We start from the raw sequence: 20327 nt of genomic DNA, 5'->3' as shown, positions 1-20327 counted from the left end.
TTGTCCCAACCCCCAACACTTGCAGTTACCTCTCAGTCAATTTTAACTTCTGAAAAGAAAGAAGAAATTCCCCACAGTCCTTGTAGTCTGTGCTTTAATTTATTAGATTAATCCTGTGCCAGTCTTTATGTTCTTTTGTCCACCTGTGGCAAGCTATCTAGTCCTCTTGCCTAGCCCTTTTGTTAATGCATTAACACAGCATCCCTTTTTCTTGGTATTTTGATCACAGAATAAAATCTTTTCAGCTACCATATTTCACCCTAACTTATGGAGCATTTTTTCTTGTTCCTGGAACAGCTCCTGTTTCTGGGAGGAGCAGAGGGGAAAAAAAAACCCTCTAAGGTGTCCAGTTGATTCTTGTATGCAAAGCAAGGGAAGAGGGTCAGGCAAACTTCATTATAATAAATTCCAGGTATTGTTTTCTAAATGTTATGATGGATATGGAACAGCTTTATTCCAACAAAACTACTCATGAGTCACAGGCATTACATCCTAGTTCATTTTACAGATTACGATTCTGTCATACTTCAGCAAAATAATCTGCAGTGCCTGCCGAGCCCAGCATCAGTAAGTAACAACACAGAAATGTGCTCCATGTCACTGGAATTTGATAAGCTACAGCATGTAGTTCAAAGCCTTATCAGAATGCTGTGTTCATTCTTTATATTTGATAAGCCACAGCAACTGGTGGAAATCACCAGTATGCCTAACTGCCCTAAGCAATAGCTCTTCCAGGTTACATATACTTTATTTTACAGGCTGAGGAACAGGTAAACCTAATTAGCTTTTACTACACGAGTTCTGCTGTGCTGCACAGAGGAACAGTTCTGCAGTGGAAGCCGAGGCAGTTGTGTCTTTCCAGGGACTCTATGGAAAGGCAAGGAGGGACCCTAAGTTCAGTCCTGCCTTCAGACACCAGGCTCACAAGTGCTCACAGACCTTTGCACTGAAATTCAAGTGTCCCTGAAGTTGTCTGTGAGGAACTGGCTGCTCTGAGTCTGGAGGAAAGGAAATCTTTCACTGGAAGTGTCCCCAGACTTCCTAGCAAGGGCAGCTCTCTGCAGCTCTTCTGTTTTCTTTTCACAGATCCATATTTTTCACTTTGATGGGAAGACCTGCTTGGCATATTAATATTGGCATGCCTTGCAGGAATTGACACAGAAGTTTAGATTGTGATAGGCTTTACTTCACCCACTGCCCTGCTCAGTCCATCTTCTCCCTCTTGTAGCTCAAGTGGGCCTGGGAGTGGGGCATTCTCTCCTGGGGGGATGAATAGGCATGTGCTCAGACAGGTGGAAGCTGCAAAGGCAAGACATGAAAATAGTTCCTCATTCCCTTAGACATAAGAGAGATGATGTTCAGATGTTCATTCTCTGGTCCTATACAAAGGCTGTTGTCTTATGCTTAACCCTTAGAGCAGGTTGTGAAGCTTCAGTTTAGCCTAGAATTTGTAGTATTTTCCTTCCTTAGTACAGGAGAGCACATAACCTACAGCTCTCTGCCAGAAATGTGTTTGCTCTTCAAAGATTCACAATCACTTGTTCACTGCCGTAGCGAGGATCTTAATCAACCAGGGCTGCAACTCATGAGAAATAGCATCATTGAACCATCACGCAACTCGCCGTAAAAAAATTATTACAATATTTTCTGTGAGGCATCATTTGCAGTGAGAGACAGTTTCTTTTGTAGATAAACCAATTTAATTAGGCAAGCTAACATGCACACAGCCCTTCTGGTCTGAAGGAGAAGGTACATCCTCAAAGCTAAGTACAATTTGAATGAGATTGTAACTTGATTTATGTTAATCTGTTAAGTGGTTTGAAAGAAAAGGTGGCTAATACCTGTAAAGCAGAGATGGGTTTTAGAAAGACATAAGGCTGTAAGGTTGGTAGCTCAAAAAAAAGAGAGAGAAGTAGTTTACTCCTTACAGAGTAGATCTGTAAGGGGTAAACCAAGGGTGGGAAGTAGGTGGAAGCAGTATATACCAAAAAACCAGCTTTCTTTTCAGTCGGTGGTTTTCAGTATGCAGTACGATTGTGAGCTATACTTGCTAGACTTCTGACTAAGGTAAATACCTTGAGGGTCATGAGAGAGGTGAAGGGAGCACTTCTCTGAAAATGCTGACAGTGTGACAGTGGGGAGGTGTTTGTTCTGTGCTGATTGCACAGTGACAATTTGGTTTCTTCAAAATTCAGAGACCAACACACCCACGTCTACAAAAACAGCAAATATCCAACATAACCAGTACAGATACTGAATGGTCACTGTAACGACAACATTCATTCATTTAAAGGATGTTCCTCTAGGGTAACACATCACATTTTTGGGGAGCCCCTTAAATACAGCTTGCTATATTACGAAAACAAACCCTGTTTATGATACATGTGCAGTTGTCACATAGCACCAATACTGGTGGGTGTATGGAAGAAATATGCAATCAAGAGTGAATCACCACCTATAGTGAAAGAAAAGATCCTTGGTGGGAAGGAATTGCCTCCTTCCCTCCAGGTGATCAATAGAGACTCTTAAAGTTATAACAGTTTGCATTTCTGTTAGGCACTTAAAATACCAAATATAACTATAGAACTCATCTCTCATTTAACCTCCAGTGAAAATTTTGTTCTTTAACGGGTTTGCTGTTTTAAAAAATTCATTTTCAATCCTCAATTGGTATAAAACCACAGCTCTCTGAAGCCTGCACGTAACATACTGGCTTTTAGCCACCTTCATCTCTGGAAAGTTTCCTTTGATAAAACTAGATATACTTCCCACTACGATCAGGTTTTTTAGCCTTTAATCTTTGTGAGTCATGTTTCTTCAAAGAAATAATCTTTCTGCTTGGACTAGGATAGGGCTTAGAAATAGCTATTAATATTTAAGTAAGTGGTATTTGAATAGCAAAGTACCTTTCATCTGGAGGCCTCAGACTTCTGGCCAGCTTCAAATCTGACTCTTGAGTTCAACAGAGTATGTTTAAGCTGCCTACTGTGTCAGAAAGAAGACCACACTCTGTTTTATCTTCCACATGATGAGAACTAAAGTGCTCCAGGGGCCAGACAATCTCAGCAGATAGAGAGCATGGAGAACAAGGATGATGGATACAGGAATCCGGCTGGCCAGCACAAGGACGGGAGGTTAGAACTTTTTACCACCAACTAAGTGAGGAGTGTTCATTCCTGCTCCTTTGAAGGAGGCTGCCTCCATGATAGGAGGCTTGCTAGTAAATCGAAAAGGCTGAACTTGCTAACTTGCAGGCCTTTCTTCACTGAGGGTCTGGCACTTGGATCATCCAACAGTTCAAAGATTATTTCACAGTGTGGAAAAGTTGTGCTCTGCAGCATTGAAAACCTCAATAGGTAGCATGCAGCCTTACTCCAGTCTCTTGCGTCAGAGGCTATACACGTATGGAATTTATAAGTCTGTATTTAATAAGGAGTTTTTTGATCCATCCAAGGTCTGTCTTTGGTAGAGAAAAAATACCTCTCTTCAGCTCACTTTTAGGTCAAAAACTCAGTCCATTGACTCTGCCAAACCTAATACAAGCAACACCTGTGTTTTCAGGTCAGCACTGTTCCTGAGATCCCCATTGGCAACTTGTTCTCAAATGGAACTGAATGGGACAGCAGAGCGAGGGACAGAGGTGGGTGCCACCAGGTTTGAGCACCATTCAGCCACCTATGTACTCCAGACAAACACATGACAACCATTCCCAAGAAAGAGTAAAACAAAAACCACTGCCACAAAACCACACTACAGTCAAGCATATGGTTTAGAAAGCTACGCTAATGTTGAATACCAGGTACATTTAAACTGTCAAATATGAAAAGGCCTTCCGGTGACAATAGGCCTGATACACTAGTTCTCATGCTAGGCTGGTCTTTGTGAAGGGAGTGAAGTTCAAACAGCTCAATAATATAAATAATAGGCAGCTTTATGGAATCATAGTATACATCTCGTAACAAAACTAAAAGGCCTTATCTGCATTCATCAAAAAATAAGATTTTAGTATTTAAAAAGAACATAACAGTCATAAATTGGCATCAGCTTGACAGGGATATAATTGTGAAACAATTCACAGTACTGGTTTTATGATTAGTGTGGGTGGAAGCAATACACCTGAAGTCTCCTCATGAGAGACATAATTAATGCTGAGGTGCTTCTCTCCGGCAAGAGCTTATTGCCAACTTCTTCCCACTTTTGCATATCTTCAAGAAGAATTGGATTACATGAGAGGGAATGAAAACAAAACTGATAATATCCCTGTATCTTTCTTATAACTCAAGGTCCTGGTAAGCAAGTTATCATCTATTAATAAAGCCATTATGAAAATGAAAAGTGACCAATGTCCTCTGAGCTGGTGGAGTATAACATCCAGAAAAAAAGCTCAACATACAAGAAAAGAGCGCTAAGGTACTCCAAATAAAGTTAAAGAACTTCAGTTCTTTGTTTCCTTTTTGTTTTTCTTTTTTTTTTTCCAGCCATAGATCTTGGCAGTAGCTCCAGATTTTGAAGTTTCATTGTATCAAGTATAATACAAGTCCATATAACGGGGCAGGCCCTGTCCTGAAGCATGTCAAGGGAAAGACACTGCAGATATCAATCCCAAGGGGGAAGTATAAAAATGCACTAGAAAGTCTGTTCCCCCATCTTACCTTGTGAGTACGAAAAAATCCTCCATCATTAGCAGTGAGAAAGTAAACTCTGGTGAATTGTTGATGGATGTATCCTGTCACTGTGCTACACTGATTGGTTTCAGCTGGTATCAAGTAGTTCTGTGACTTTCCAGGAGAAAAAAGAAGTCAAATATGGGAATATAATATTTAAACTTCATTTTCTTACCGTCTTTACAGAAGCAACAAGGGCACAAAAGCATGATGTGTTGGGAGAACATAAGGCTGTAGATACCAGCACAACCTCATGGTTAAGAACACCTCTCAAATTTTGGGGGCAGAGAGGCCATACTTACTTTCTCTCATCTAAACAACAACACAAAATGGTGCCCTTGCTGCAAGCCGAGCCTGATGACTGACATTTACACTCCAAGTCTGAAACAGCCTCAAGCTCACTTTAGAGTTTCTTTGGACCATGAAAGCTTTGGCTAGTCTGTGAAATGCTCACTTGAAATTTCACTGCCAACATGTTTTGGGTTAGACCTGATAGGCAGCTGAGTCCCACACAGCTGCTCGCTCACTCCCTCACAGGGGGATTGGGGAGAGAATGGAAAGGGTAAAAGTGAGAAAACCCGTGGGTTGAAATAAGGACAATTTAACAGGGAAAGCAAAAGCTGCAAACACAAGTGAGGCAAAACAAGGAATTCATTCACCACTTCCCATGGGCAGGCAGATGTTCAGCCATCTCCAGGAAAGCAGGGCTCCATCGCATGTAATGGTTACTTGGGAAGACAAACATCACAACTCTGAATGTTTCCCCTTTCCTCCTTCTTTCCCCAGCTTATATTGCTGAGTGTGACATCATATGAGATGGAACATCCCTCTGGTCAGTTGAGGTCAGCTGTCCTGGCTGTCCCCTCTCCCAGCTCCTTGTGTACCTCCAGCCTACTCACTGGTGGAGTGGTGTGAGAAGCAGAAAAGGCCTTGGCTCTGTAAGTGCTGCTCAGCAATGACAAAAGCATCTCTGTATTATCAACACTGTTTCCAGCACAAATCCAAAACATAGAATCATACGTGCTGCTATGAAGAAAATTAACTCAATCCCAGCCAAAACCAGTATGCATGGGGAGATTAGGCCAGTTAAAGACGTGTCTGCATACTTTTTGCATGCAAAAAGACCATATTCTGTCTGCTCACTATATTAACTAGAAGTTATTTGGCCATAATAGTATTACCAGTGAAGATGAACTAGTACCTCTTAGGAACTAACACAGATACAGCTTACATGAATAGTTCACATGCAGTCCACAAGATAATGTATCTATCAGTAAGAAGATATAGGTGAAGCTCCATGTGTTGGATTGCAGGAGCAGAGACTTTTCACAGTTCTCAAGATGTCTCCAGACATTGTCTGTATTCAGCCGGGGTTCAGCCAGTTACAGAATCCACCAAAATGCTCTTGCAGTGAGACCTGATTCTTATTTTCCTTACTTTGCGTCTTTTGAGATACATAAATATCTTTGGGAACAGTCTTTTCAAACCTTACATTTGGTATCAGAAAAGAAACAAACATGGTGTCTGAACTAGCCATGACAGTACTAGCTAGTGCTGAAAATTGCGGGAATGGTGGCACAAAGTCTGTTTCTTGGCTGAGAAGCTGTCTCGAAGGTTTCCAACACTGATGGATGACACTGGGAAGCATATATGTCATGAAAACTATTCATAAGCAAAATACTGGACAACAGCCAAGAAACATGGAGAAACGATTGCTAAAGCTGGGAAGTACAATGTGTACTAAGTATTAAATAATAGGCGAGTGAAGAGAGCAAGTGAGTCAGACAATAAACAAGTGATAGGTGGAGCCCTAAATAAATTTAATCAGACAGTAAAAATCATGACAAATTTTGAAGAAGAGTGAAAGGAAAATGCCGAGAGGCTGGAAATGAAATAAAGATGCAGAGAGAGTGATGGATTAAAATTGCCTTAATTTAAAAATGAAACCATAGGGGGGAAATTTATCATTGAACTAGGGAAAAGAGATAAAGAGCTCTCTATCCTCCTTCATTCAGCATGCAATTTGGGCAACTCAGCTTCAAAGCACAGGAGAAAATTATTTGTAGCCACAAAGCATATGGTTATTTGAGCTGATACTAAGCTTTTCTGTGGCACCCTCCCACTGCCACACCACTGGAGCAAATGGTGTGTAGCTGAAGCACAGATTCAAAGGGTCTTGCCCATGCAGTCCATGGCTATGCCAGGAGCTGAAATCAGCTGGTACTGGAGACCATTCTTTCTCACTCCTGCATGACTCTGGCCTACATATTAACATGACTAGACTGGTCATCCCAAAGCAGCTAGCACTAGAAGACCAGGGCTTTGTAAGTCAATGTTTACAGCTGTGGATAGGACCCACACCCATGCATATGTGCCTGGATGCTCATGCCTGTTTATTTTCAGAAGCTCTATGACTTTCACCAAAGACTGCTGCTTAGTGTTTGCACTGGTAGGATCCATCTTACAAGGGTTAATTGGCTTCAATGGCTTCAAAGATTTGCTATATACATGCTAAGGATTACTATACCATCTGATGCAGTGGAGAACATACACTATGTTAGGTGTGGAATGAGTTATCTTTGGGAGACAAAAACATTGCAGCCATGCTGGTGTGGCTCTGTGTTAGGAATAATGAGCCTTAGTAAGAGACATGGCTAACGAGTCAGCTTCAGTGCCATGCAGACACAGCTTTGGGGATATAAACTAGTGCTCTGTGTACTTACAGCTCAGCTGGTGCTAGCTGAAAAATGCTCAGTATGGGCAGCAAAGACATAGTGATGGAGGGCTTGCAACTTGGGATCAACATTGTTAGCTGCTTCTTTCTACTTGTTTCAATTCTTGTAAAGGCATGTACAACCAGGGCTTCAGAAACTCACAGCCTGATTTGAAGCGGAGGCTGTGTTTTCAATGCAGTAATGTTGTGTTGTAGGTTAACCCTGGTAGGCAGCTAAGCACCACACAAACGCTTGTTCGCTTCCCTCTCCCACCCCCAGTGGGGCAGGGGAAGAGGAAAGGAAAAGTAAAAGCAAGAAAACTTGTGAGTCAAGATAAAAATTGTTTAATAAGGGAAGGAGAAGTGGAAGAAGAGAGAAAGAAAAGAAAACAAGTGATGCAAAGGCAATTACTCGCCACCTCCCATGGGTGGACCAATACCCAGCCATGAGAAAAAAAAGATGGCTCATCTCCCTAAACCTCTTCCTGTCCATTTTGTTGCTGAGCATGATGTTATATGGCATGAAATATCTCTTTAGTTAGTTCAGGTCTTCTGCCAGGTTATATCCCCTCCCCACCCCCAATCTATTCACTGCTGGGGAGAATATGCAGAGTGAGAAAACAAGAAGCTCTTGACGCTGTGCAAACACTGTTCAGCAATAGCTAAAATGTTAGTGTGTTACCAACACTGTTTTGGTCACAAATCCAAGCCAGACCCAGTACACTATGTGAGATGAATGTTACTTTGAGAGGTCTGTGTTGGAAAGATGGTGTTTAACACTAGTCTTCCAGAAGAGCTCCCATGCCAGGTCTATTCAGCTCACCATGCTCCATACTCTGTACCTCTGACCTCTGTTTCCCCATCGTGTCATAACAAGAACAGAAAATAACAAAAAAAATCTGAAGTTAAATATAAAACTTATTTTTTGAAGTATAGAGTTATCTAAGGTTCTGAAACGCTGGTATGATCTCAGGAAGCATTAATATTTCTGTATTCTGGAAGGGGTTAATCTAAATCCTACATTTAGGCAAGTGGTTGAGCAGTTGATCTAGGTGTGCCTGCCCTACAGGGAAAGGGGAAGGAAAGATGGGATTCATTGCCTAGTGGAAACGTATCTGTCTGTGATTAGGTGAGACATGCTCTGTAGGTGCACTTTCCCATCCTTCTCCCCTTGACTATAAACAGTGGTGAGCTGAACACCCTGGACTCAGCTTCTGGATAGTTAAGGAAGATGAATCATGACTCTCACCTTTCTCTCACCCCCAGCTATATATAAAGCTAGAAGACCTTTCCGCTCATTGATGATATTGTTTGAAGGCAGATCAACAATGGCAGTTACTGAAAAAATGAGAGATGCATGGAGCAGGTGAAATTGCATTTCCTACAACATGCTTAACAATGAGGATTGTCCCAGTTTTGGGGCACTCGTAATCAGAAGCTGAATGAAAAACTCAGGCTCACACACTGTGTGATAGCAAGCAGATTACATTGCTATGCAACTGATGAAGTGTTTAAGTTCAAATCTTACCCTCCCAGAAGGGGAGAGTAATATTAGATTTACTTCTGCATGAGCCTGGGTTTTTTTTCCCCCCCTGCTATTAGGCATATCATAACACTTAAAAAGGAACGGGGCATGTTGTACAGCTTACAATTTTTCCATCCCAAAGGGAGGGAAATTTTTTCTTAAATTGTGGTGTAAAGAATAAGAAGATGCAGTTTTGTTAAATCATTGCTTTATTACAGCAAAAGCATCTTTTTTGTCTACCCATCAATGCCAAGTTTAACTCACAGATATTTAAATCTTAGAGTTTGGGCTTTTCAGCTAGTGGATTCATACAAAAAGATTTTCTATCCAATTTAACAGCAAACAGCAGTCGTCCACTCATTTGCTTGCTGAATATGATCATTTATCAGCCAAGTTAATGGACAGTGTCTGGGTACTGCCTAACATATAGCAATGGCAGATTTACCAGTGTTAGCCATCAGAAATAACTACAGGATACAAATGGCAATAAATAAGAAAAGTCTTGAAGATGTTAAAACCAGCTGATAAAAAGGTTGTGTGTGTCCTGGCACATTGTCACTACTTCAGCCTTTTCTTGCCCGCATCCCATCTCCTTGTCCAGACTGGGCTTCACTCTGGAGAAGGTTGTTAAAATTACAGCTGGGAAGGGAACATGGAAATTTCTCTTCAACTCTTCAACAGTAGGTTGTAGAAGCAAAGAGCAGCGTAAACATGGTCTTGACACATTTGCTCTGTTATGTTAAGTATCTTACTGAGGGTGAGGAGTGTTAAAGAGACACATAGAGTAATTGGAATAAATATGACATGACTTTTCAGCAGGTGTAGCTGCAAGGCAGAATAAAGGCGTTTTTGGATCTAGCCCCTTGCAGAGACATGGAGGCCAACAACCAGTGGTGGGCAGGCGGGACACACAAGATGCTCACCTCAGACTTCTAGGCCCTTTGAACAGATCAGAGTTTCTTGACAGCAGCAATCAAACAAAATATCCAAGAACAGATTTGAAGGGAAGACTGAACATTTTACAGAAACAAATCTTCCATCTCTGAGCCCAAACACACCTTACCAACGGCTATTGCCCTAGACCACTCCAGCAGAAAAACATGGTTTACTATGATCTCAGAGCACCAGCAGAGTCTCCGCTTTAGAAGATGATGTGCACAGAGCCTGTTTTCTGCAAATACATTCAGATCCCTGCACTTATCTGCAACAAAAGCTGAAACAGAGGCCCTACACCCACGTCTCCCAGGGGTTCCCCCAAACGAGGATGTGTACACTTTGCAGCGCTCCTTGGGATGAGAGAAGTTACTCGCTACTAAAGAACTGAATCAATTTTAAGAAATCTGCACTTCCTAAATAATGAGAATTCTTGTAATGGTTAGTTACTTCTGTGAGATAAAGGACTTAAATTATGCCATTATGACAGTGTCTGCGGTAATTATAGCTCAGCAATACAGAAGAGATTATTTTAACAGATGAGGTAGTTTTTATTAAAAAAACAGTTTTGAGGTTTGTTTTCAACGGCAACTTGAAAAAACCCCCACCATTCTTACAAAAGAAGCAGGGGAGATCTGAAACAAATTAGCAATTTGATTAAATTCTGTCATGCCAAATATATTTTTGCCCAATGGGAGGAGGCGATGGAGAAGACATACATTTAGTGCGGGAGAATATGCATTCAGGGCCTGACTTCGGACTCATTGAAACCCAAGGTAAAAAAGAAGGTAGCGTTTTGTGCCTTGGCATCACCCCTGGATTTCTGCAGGCACATTACAGAATTTCATACCAGTTTAATTTTATTTTTCAAACACTTTGTAGAGCATCACATTCCCATCTCTAAACACCCTTGTGAACATGTCAGCAAAATAACACCTGCTGTTTAAAACATTTAGCTCAGCTCTTTTCTCTGGTTATTTAGCTTGGCATTTTGTCAAGCAATACTCTGAGGCACGCTGAGAGTGAGGGTTGTGCCAAGTTCATGTTTTCCTCAACACATGTATTTCTCTATTATGCTGCCATTTGTCTTCAGTGAAGGTTGAGGTGGAGGAGGAAGAGAGAAGGAATGAAGTGTTTGCTGCTCTTCACCTCCACCAACACAGCAAATCATCCCGAGATAGTAATAAGACAGTGGGCACTATTTTCAAGTCCACTTTTTCGTAAGTGACAGACACCGAAGAGCCCTAGTAACTTCAGATGAGGCCACTGCAGCTCTCATTGTTGTTTCATTCTAGTTTTAACTACCACCTAGGCTGGGTAGTACATTCAGTCCCAGCACAGACATTTATACAGTCAATTGTGTTTCTCCAAAAGGGATTCATCAAAATCAGTATGCTTAGCAGGAAACGAGCAAGCTGATGATCCCATAGATGCACATGAAGCCAACCCCTCTCAAAAAGGCACAAAATGAGGGAACACCATGTCCCCTAAGGAGTCATGGCCATGGTGCCTCACCTGAATGTAGGTCTCCACGTCTAAGCCAGCACAGGCCCAGGACAGAAGCCACACTTGGACGATTTTAAGGTCACTGCTGCCCTACAGCTTGGCCAGGACTGCTTTGAGAAGCAGGATGTGCCAATCCTGTTCCTCCACAAGCAGAAGGGACTGAGGATCTCCCACATTTAAGGATGCTGCCCTGCTCACTAGTGGCTACTGGTTTCTTACCCCAAAGAAGGAACGTTTTTCAAACTAAGCAGTTTCACAAGTACTGGGATACACGCTATCAGTGTCAGCCAGAAGTAGTTTTTTCCAGTGTCTAGGAGTTCACATTCTAGTTGCTGGTGCCACCATTGCTAAAACTGTTTTCACCACTTTGCAACACACAAACCTGGGTTGGAAAGAAGAGTTCACTCACTAAACCTTACGGTCAGTTCCAAAGGGATGGATGACTCATGGACATTGAAGTAAGCGAAGCCAATTGTAGCTGTTTGCTTTTCCAAGAGTCTGAAGCCAAAGCATCTGCTGAGGTATACAACACATAGGCTGCATCCGTACTTGGTCAGGACCATCCCTTTCTGAAAACAGTGCCAAAGAAGAAGTGTGGGCCAGCTTTATTTTCCATTGTATAGAGCAATGAGTACAACAGCTGCTCTACAAAAGCCTTGAGTAATGTTTATTTCCAGCAGAAACAGGCCAGGCAGCTTTGCGGAGCAACAGCATTAACTATGTTCTTTGGGCTAACGGAAGCAGTCTTTAACAAACCCAGGGGAAAGGCCTTCTCTACAAAATTGCAGTCTTCGAGGACCCTCTTCTCAAGAGACTACCCATCTTTTTACTAAAATCTTTGTCTGGGTCTTGGTTCCCAAGATGTTTGTGTGAGTTCACTGACAGGATGCAGGTCCCACTCTGCGTAACTAGTGGACACAGAAGTAGGCTAAGCCAATTGTACCCTGTATGCTGTCAGAGGGCTCTTACATTCTTGGCTTCCTGGCAAAGCTTCCCAGTATCTGCTGGGCAAGGGGTGGCCAGCAGTTTTCCATTTTGTGAGGAACAAGTAGCCGATTTGATGAGGAAAGTATGAAAAGACTGAAGCATCTTCATTAAACCGAGTTCTCAACCTAGCTTTAAATCTGAGATATAAGCAGAAGGTCAGGATTGAGGATGAAAGAGGAATGTCCTACTGACGTTGTGGCTTCACAAAAGACCAGCAAGGTCAGAAGACCCCATCAGAGCAGGGATAACCCTTGCTTCCTGGACTCAATGTGCATTGAGATGAATGTGCATAGAGCCTCAGCCTATGAGGAGACTTTCTGCAGCTTCAGGATCAGCCACCTCCACTGTATAACAGGAAAGGAGAAAGCCCTGTGCTTGAGTGATGGATTTATCTTGCACGAGGCACATGTTCACCCGTCAAGCAGCACACATTAAGAAATACTCCCAGATAACCCCACTTCTCTGGGTCTTGGTCTGTCAGCTCCTTTTTCTAGTGTTCAGGTTGTGTGAGCATCCCAATATACAATTCACAAGCATTGTTGCCATGCTTAGAATTAGATTAACTCTTAATAGCTTTAGGAAGAGGAGATTCTACTGCATTTAAAAATGTATATAATCATTATTTATTGAGTAAAAATTCACTGTCTTTGTATTTCACTGTACATAGCTTAAAAGGATATAAATTCTGAACTTGTCTCACACTCGTACTCTCTTGAGTACTTAAAATTTATTTGCAAACACTGCCACAACACCAGTCTGTTTGAAAGAGTAAATAAAAGCAAACATGCTTCACTTAGGAAGCCAGCTGAACTGCCAAAACCACTGCATGCCATTAGTGATACAACTGTGCATGGAATACAGAAAAAAATTGTATTCTGTGCCTCTTTCTGCAGGATTTTGCCCACCTGAGACATACTCTGGTCTTGTCAGTGTCCTATTTTATTAAACAGGACATCCTTCTGTTGGCTTTATTACCAATGAGGGGAATCTGAGCTAAGTGTTGTTCCAAACCACCCGTGGCACATTCCAGCTATTTGCTCTCTTATGCTGAACAACACTTTCATTACTATGGTAACTATCCAGTTGTTACAGGATTAAGGTAGCAAATCACTTTTCATAATTATTTCTCAATTTCCTCAAATCCAAAGGAACTCTCGCTTATACTACTGTATCTACGTATGTTCTGGAGAGCATAGATATTCACTAATTACTGAACCTCTGTCTAGCCAAGCCTGCAAAAGGAAAAAAATAATCTGCGACTGGCAAGAAACTCATGTCCCATGTTGTCCAAGGGATCTCTGCCATATGCAGAGGCAAGGCTACATGGATTTTCCAGGTTCACGGCATAACCTTGGTTTCAGAGTCGGACTACAGAAACTAATACTGGGAATCAAAGCCAGGCACCTTAAAAAAAAACTCTGGTGCATACAGCTTGCCTGTCAGATCAGGGCGCTGCACTGTCTTGCTCTGATACATAATTTGGCTTTTTAATAGATTACGATATTGGGATATCAAAGTAGAGTTCACTGTAAGTTCTCTCAGGGGTAACTGAGGAGCTGGTGAAGCTCAAACAGGTGTCTTTGTAGAACTAGGAGTCATTAAGAGGTTAACAACCGATGAAAACATGAGCATTTCAAGCAGATCAGTTACTTTTAATCATCCTTAGCTTGCAGTATTAAAATTATTATTTTTTCTGCTACCTTGAAGAATGGACAAAATTAGAATTTCTAATTGAAAAATAAGCAATTATGCACAGGAACCATGGGCTGTCTTCACTTCTGACAAAGAATGAAAAGGGAAAGGAGCCGCACTCAATTTTTCTTTGCAGTTACTTTGAAGTAGTCATAGTAATAATCATGAAGAGACTACATCAAAGTTTGGCCTCTACTTACAAGTTTTGTTACCAGATCTTCGTTAGTTATGAATGTTTAAGAAATTGTTTTCCAAAGCAATTAATTTTCTGGGCTGGGAAAAGCTCTTTAGTGGCCATAGATACACTGACACATTTTATGACAAACTTACTCTTATTTTACTGAGAGAATGCAAGGGAAAACACTATATGAATTTAAGCGTTCACCAAGATAACATCTTCGTTACAACACTGTATCAAGAGAGAGATTGGCAAATCTCTCCCTTAAATAAGGAAGACACCATGCTCGTACATCCTCAACATGTGCTAAAGCGTTGTGGGTTGTTTTTTTAATCTTAGCAAGATGTGGTTTGCTGGGAGATGCTATTTCTTCTCTTAGACAAACTGAAATAGGAAAAAAGAATGAGGGCACACCAGCTTTATGCCTGAAACAGAAAGAGGAGAGTTCTTGCTGAAATTTGAGAGTTGATTTGAGTTTAGCTGATTCTGTTCATCAGTTACTCAGCTTAAGAGGAAAAGGAAAGCACGGGGCAGAGGACAGCGCTGCCAAGGGGAACAGTGAGCACCGTGTTAGTCACAGGGGACAGAGACATGCACACAAGTCATTAGTGCTGTGGAGCATATAAGCTACATTCATGTATACGAGGTGGCTGGAGGCTTTAAATTGGAGGGAGTAGGTGCAGAGAGACATTTTGAGACAACAGTACTGATGAGGTAAGCTAAGCTAGAGATTAGTCTCACCGGACAAAGTGATGTATAAACAGCAAGTCTGAAAAACAATTCACCCTAACAGCCTGTATAAGCAGAAACTGGTATGTTATTCGATACAGAATTCCCTTCCTTGTCCCTGTTCACTGACCATTTGTGGTTCTGCAGGACCACTGCAAAGGCCTGATCAAAGGTCCTCCTGAGTGGAATTTTTGAGAGGCTACATCTCAAATATAAATAAATAAACTGTTTCAATCCAAGCTAAACCTCAGAGAAGATCCTAAATGCTTTCAAACCTAGTGCTACTGCCCTGCAAAAAGAGGAGAAACAAGGTAAATGATTTCCCCCTGAAAGGGGATTGATACAACTCCAAAGCCATGGTGGACTGCCCAGCAAGTCCAGTTTGCTGCCGCTCCTGCGCAGCACTTAAAACGCTGTCAGCAACTCATGCCTACCCCAATTGGCTTTAGCCAGTTAAGGCAATTCAGTCCTGTATATGCAAGGATTCAAGAGTATCTACTACTGAAAAGCCACAGATTTTGTTACTTCATACTAGGTAAACAGTGTAATTTGTAAAACATGTCCCTGGCTGCTTCTCAAGAAGAGGACGTAGCAGTAGTTTAGCATGTAAACTCTGAAGCTTTGCTGGCAAGTTTTCTAGTTTGTGAAAAGAACAACAGGGAAGATATTAAATTATTAAACTTGTTTCTCTAGTTGTAAAATATGCAGAGGAATCTCTGCATATAAGTCCTACTAACCAGGAAATCTATTATTTAAGATTCTAGTATTCAGTATTCTTTACAGGAAAATAATTTCACAGGATCTTCTGCACCAAAAAAAAGACATTGTTAATTTAGCAAGTGTACTTGACAAGTCCTGTTAATGGACTTATTTTTCCTAGGAGGAATGGTGTAGAATCTTGACGGGACAGTAGATGGATTTAAGATGGTTATTTAAACACTTGTTTGGACTTAAACATGCTGCCATATAGAATCTACTCTGCTTTTATTCATTCATCTTGTTGAATGGCTAAGGGCAGAGGGTAAACGAAGACCCCTTTACTCAAAACTCTCAGTGACTGTGGCATTTAGGAGCAAACCCTGCTGCTCCAAACAATCTGAGATATCAGTGGCATTGGATGCCCTTTTGAACGGTAGGAGATAGCTCTTTATTAAGACACACATGGCAATTGCTCAAGCTGGTGGGCACTGAGGCGCTCAGCTGCTCTTCGTGCCTCAGAGTTAGCTTTTCTGGTCCCGCACTTGGCTACCTACCTTCAGGTTCTTAATTTTTAGAAGTCTTGCCCCTAAAATTTAACGCAGTTACATTTTATGTACCCTCCTTTCTCTCTCCTGCCAGTGGTCTAAGAGCATCTGTGGAGACCTTTCATCGTTTAGAGCTTTAACAACTGTATGGAACATTCAACACTGTAAAGGCTTTTTTTCATTTTATAGTGCACAGAAGTACCTAGCTTGTAACCTTCCTGGCCATAATTTCTTTCCTCTCATCTCTCAAACAGCTGATGTTTAAACCTGTCGCTCGCACCTCCCTTATCACCATCTTGGAGCACGCATGGGAGCAGCCCCACCTTGGCTTTAACTGAAGCAGATGACTCCTCTCTAAAACGCTTTGTCTCCCCTTCACCTTTTTTGGGGCTGATGCTCAAGGTTGTGCTTTGTGTTCTTCTGCACCGACCTCCGTTTGATCGAGAGGGACACAGTTCAAAGCAGAGATCAACAAGGCCAGAAGGGGAAGCAAGACGACCTCCTTCTCCCCATCCTGAGCTGGTCAATCACTTTAGCAACTTTTTTGCATCTTTATTGGGAATGAGCTAGGCATTTCTTCTGACTTAGTGAGGAGAAAGTTTGTATCGTACTGTGCTTTAACTAACATACCTGACTTTAAATATACATTAGCAAAAGCTTCTCTTGCATGACTAAATCTGTAGTCAATTTGAGCAGCATGAAGTTATTATTCTGCCATAGAGGCTCTTCCCCACCCATCTTCTGCCAGGTGGATAGAGATAGCTGTGTCTCTTCTGCAAGTGACTCAAATTTCACCTTCTCTCAGTGTGTTTTAAATGAGTTCTTTATTTCAAATAGAAGGCACTTCCAACAGGACCTTGTTTTCTACCTGCAGATATACATAGACAGGATTGCCAGCGCATGCATGTCAATTAGAAACATTTACAAATTAGCATCAAAGCCCAGACATTCCTGTTTGACCTCTACAAGCCCAATCATCAATAACAGAATCAATAAATCCATTGGGAAGCTACAAAACGCACCAGGCGAGCGCACTCTTCATGGCTGAATGCAGAAGGATACAAGCCGGGAGGAATATTCTGATATTTTAAGGTTTAATACCATCATCTGCACCCTTGGGAACCCCACTCCCTTCTGGGGCGCCCAGCACCATCTCCCAGCAGATGCCAGACGCTGGAACTGGCACAGGCTTGACACCTTTCTGCACCCACTAGAATTTCTTACCTGTGTTGCCACAGCAACTCAGCATGCCCAGCTTGTTTGAAGACATCTGTTTCCATAGGAACAAAGCATCCAGGCCATGAAATTTGGCCAATAAAAGGAAAATCAAAGAATGAAATGCAGGTAGTTAATTAAGAGGTGAATCTCTATTGCATACGCATAGAACTGTATGGAGAGACAACCAGGGAATATTTACTCTGGCCCAGGACTAAGTAAATTTGGACTCTGACTCGAATGTGAAGTCACTGATCTCGCACACTAAGACAGCTCTATAAAAACATGAAGTTTTTTTTCCCCCCAGTTAATATTGACATATTTAATATTTACAATATCTGCTCAAGAAGTTGAAATGTGGGACTGGGGTAAAGAGAGTTTTGTCTGGGTTTTTTTTTAATCCAAATTTCTCCAGATTTATGCTGCCAGCGTAGGAAAATCACATAGCCCCTGCCCTGAGTAGATTTATATACCTGTAGAAAGGAATAAAATGAAGCAAGATTATTTTTGCTAATGATTGCATCAAAACATGTATCTTAATAAGACCATTTAAAGTAAGATCACGTATATTATAAAACTGTTAATATTTTATTAGTATATTGATTTTTTTAAAAAACAAAAATATACAGGAAAAATCTACCTTGAAGACAGTTAAAAATTAAAAAAATAAAACCTAAACCTGATTTCACAGTACTTTGCAAGTATTGTCACAGAAAGACTCCAGAGAGATACATCCAGACTACAACTACACTTGGAAACACCTCTGCTTCAGTTCTAATCTGATATTATTACTTTACATCACTAGTGATCAAAGACCTAGATGATGAGCCAGGAGATTTAGTGACATAGGCTGGAAAATCACCTCCACACATGGGCAATGGCTATGCGTCCACTTATTTAGAGGTTCAGCAACAGGTTACAGATATTTTTGAAAAATTCTTGTCAGAGAAAGCAAAATACAGTGGGGAAGCTCGTAGCTCACCCCATCTCACGTAGAAGGGGGCTGCCACATCCCTCCCTCACTGATGCTCAATAATCCTATTAAAAACAAAAACCAACCAAATAAAAAACCCAAACCACAACTGTGCATGTTAGTCTAAAACCTGTGAAATTAAAGGTTAGTTATCTCCAAAACATAACTCAGATTAGTAACCACAGTTATTCACAAATTCTTCACTGCTGGGTTACTGATCAGTCTCTGAAAACGGTTTGCATTCCCCATGCAGAAAGGATTTATGTATATTCAGAGGAAAATAAAGACTTCTGAGGCAGCCATCTGAGCTTTAGACATGTAGAAAACATTGCCTGACAGGCATGAACTGAAGGGAAAGAAAAAAAAAGACCCTGTATGTAGCTCTGGGTTGCCACTGGGCACCCTGAATCCCACACCCAGCTCAGCTGAACCAACTCTGGGACCTGGGCAGGCTGTGCTGATTTGAGCTCTAGTGATTACACAGGGAGCTCAGAAACTTAGCTCAGCTGCAGGCACCTCAATTTTAGGCCTTTCTGTTTCAAGCAAAATCCTGCTCTGGGGAGATTCTTAAAATAGACAGCCAAAACTCTGAACTGTAAGGTGGTTAATTTTTTATTAATGATTTTTTTTCCTGTCATTATCTCCTCCTCCTCCAAACTTTTAAATATGTAATACTGCGTATGAATGAAAGAATAGGAAAATATCTCAACTTGACAAAAACTGTTATGGTACTTTTAGTATCATCCTACAGAGAAGAAAAAGAGTTGCTACAAGTTAGTGCTCGTTAGTGCCGAGATAATTGCTTGATGTGTAAAACGCATGCTGATGTGTTTCTAACTGCAGAACACGTATCCCCCACATACAAAATGTGCCATTGATTAGAGCACAATTAAAAAGTAGAACATTGCATTTGCCTGCCCCTGCTGCTAGTTTTCCTGCTGCCTTTGGAATTAAACCCTTCCTGGGCTCGTGACAAACTGGTCAGACTTTGACGATGGCTCCTAGGGCTGGGAAAGCCTCAGATGAGCTTGGTGACGGGGCCATCTTGCCTAAAAATTGGCTGCTGCCAAGAGGACAAGTTCTACCTGACCAGGGGGTGGGCAAGAGCTACAGCACGTCAGTTCTGAGTTATAAGCACAAAAACCAAGTTTGCTGTTTAGTTACAGTTGTGGTGTAGCAGGGTATCAGTACCTGTGTGCACACCCAGTGCACTTGAACCTCTGTAATTGAACCGTCACAATTAATTGACTTGTCATTACAGGAGCTCAGTGGATGGGAGTTTGGGACAGTTCTTGAAATTCCCCCCCCCCCAGACAGCTCCCACTGTATCTCATTCAGTTTGTGTGCTTAAATGTGTTGATTAACATCAGGGGTGGTCCCTGCTACAGAATTGATCAACTTCTACACAGATGTTTGTAAACAGTTAAGAGAAATTTTTCCTACAGAAATAGTAATGTAAGACCAAGGAGAGTCTTTTCTGCACAGTTAAGGCACTTAAGAGATGCCTTGTCTGTACTGAAGACAATCAACAGCAACGCATTGTGCACGTTCTGGAGTGTTTGTGCAGGACTGTCAGTTACAAGAACTGAGCAGAACCGGTTTCTGGAGTCATAGAATCATAGAATCATTTTGGATGGAAAAGACCTTTAAGACCATCAGGTCCAACTGTTACCTGGCACTGCCAAGCCCACCACTAAACCATGCCCCTAAGCACCTGGTCTATTAGGATTTCCTTTGGTAAAAACCTGCCATCAGTATACACAAGCAGTACCTACATTCTGTTATTTTCAGCAAAGAGAAAATTACTTCAATTGTTAATTTATTTAAAAAAAAAATCCCTAAAGAATACTTCTCTACCTGCTATTAACTATTTTTACCTCTAAAACCATTCAATATGATATAGTCTTGATCTGATTTGCAGGTATTAAAAAAGTGAACAAGCCAGACACAGCCACTGAATATCCCTAC

This window comes from Balearica regulorum, chromosome 3 (genome assembly GCF_011004875.1).
Source record: "Balearica regulorum gibbericeps isolate bBalReg1 chromosome 3, bBalReg1.pri, whole genome shotgun sequence".
In the NCBI taxonomy this organism is placed as follows: domain Eukaryota; kingdom Metazoa; phylum Chordata; class Aves; order Gruiformes; family Gruidae; genus Balearica; species Balearica regulorum.
Note: the sequence above shows the minus strand (reverse complement) of the source record.